The sequence below is a fragment of the Arachis duranensis genome, chromosome 2 (assembly GCF_000817695.3).
Source record: "Arachis duranensis cultivar V14167 chromosome 2, aradu.V14167.gnm2.J7QH, whole genome shotgun sequence".
Classification (NCBI taxonomy): Eukaryota; Viridiplantae; Streptophyta; class Magnoliopsida; order Fabales; family Fabaceae; genus Arachis; species Arachis duranensis.
Window position 1 is genome coordinate 42802701 of NC_029773.3, and position 1619 is coordinate 42804319.

Sequence of the window (1619 nt, forward strand, 5' to 3'; positions counted from 1 at the left end):
GGCTTCAGTGGAATTCTTATTTGCAATTGTGTAGATCTCACAAGCAATCAGATGATGAACCTCCACTTCTTTTCCAAGCATAATGCAATGAATCATCACTGCGCTCTTGATGGTGACCTCAGAACGGTTGCTAGTGGGCAATATGGAACGCCCAATAAAGTCTAGCCAACCTCTTGCAATTGGTTTGAGGTCTCCCCTCTTGAGTTGGTTTGGGACACCTTTTGAATTGGTTATCCACTTAGTTCCAGGGAGGCAAATGTCTTTTAGAACTTGATCCAACCCCTTATCTGCTCTCACCATTCTCCTATTAAAGGATTCAGGATCATCTTGCAGTTGAGGCAATTTGAAGACCTCTCTAATTTTGTCCAGATGGAAGTAGATAACTTTCCCTGCTTATCTGTCAGCCACAGATTTGAGTAGAATTCCTGAACCATATTTCTTCCAACCTTTATCTCAGGATTGGTCAGAACTTCCCATCCTCTGTTTCGAATTTGCTCTTGGATCCCCAGATATCCATCTTCTTTTAGATCGAATTTGACTTCCGGGATCACTGACCTCAGACCCATTATTTTGTGATAATGGTCTTCATGTTATTTGGTTAAGAACTTCTCTTGATTCCAAAGACTCTTTGGATTATTCTCTTTCTTGCCTCTTAAATTAGTTTGTTTTTCCTTAGGAGCCATGATCTTGATGAATCTTGGCTTAGTGATCACGGAAAAGCACACCAAACTTAGAGGTTTGCTTGTCCTCAAGCAAAAGAAAGGAGAGAGGGGAGAGGGGAGGAGAGCAAATTCGAATGGTGTGGGGAAAGAGGGTGGCCAAACGTGTTTAAATAGGAGAGGAGGAGAGATTTTCGAAAATTTGAGGGAGATTTGAGAAGATATGAAAAAAAAATTTGAGGAGATAATTGAGTTTTTTGAAAGAGCCTAGGAAAGGATTTGAAATAGATTTGAAGAAGATTGGAAGGTGAATGATGAAAGTTTGTAATGTGTTTATGCAGAAAAATATGGATCAAAACAAGAAAGTTTGAAAAAATTTGAAATGGAAAACAAAATCTCCTCCCCCTACCTTTCTAGCGTTAAACGCCCAGAATGGTATCCATTCTGGCGTTTAACGCCCAGCCAGGTACCCTGGCTGGCGTTAAACGCCAGAAATCCCTTTATCACTGGGCGTTTTGCTAAACGCCCAGGATGCTGCACACTTGGCGTTAAACGCCCAGAATGGTGCCCATTCTGGCGTTTAACGCCCAAAATGGCACCTTTACCGGCGTTAAACGCCCAGAATGGTGCCCATTCTGGCGTTTAACGCCCAAAGTACGCCTTACTGGCGTTTTTTTGCCAGCAAGCTCTTTTTCTCTGCTTTTTGCACTGAATCCTTCTATAACTCTGTGAATTCCTTCAATTTTGATAATTGCCCTTTTAGAATATGTATCAAACCTTTATTAAACAAAACAGATACCCTGTTAATCACTGGGTTGCCTCCCAGCAAGCGCTTCTTTATTGTCTTTAGCTGGACCTTCACTGAGAATCACTCAAGTATCAGTTTTGAGCATTCTTGCTCAAAATTGCTTTCAAGATAATGTTTGATCCTCTGTCCATTAACAATGAACTTCTTGTCAG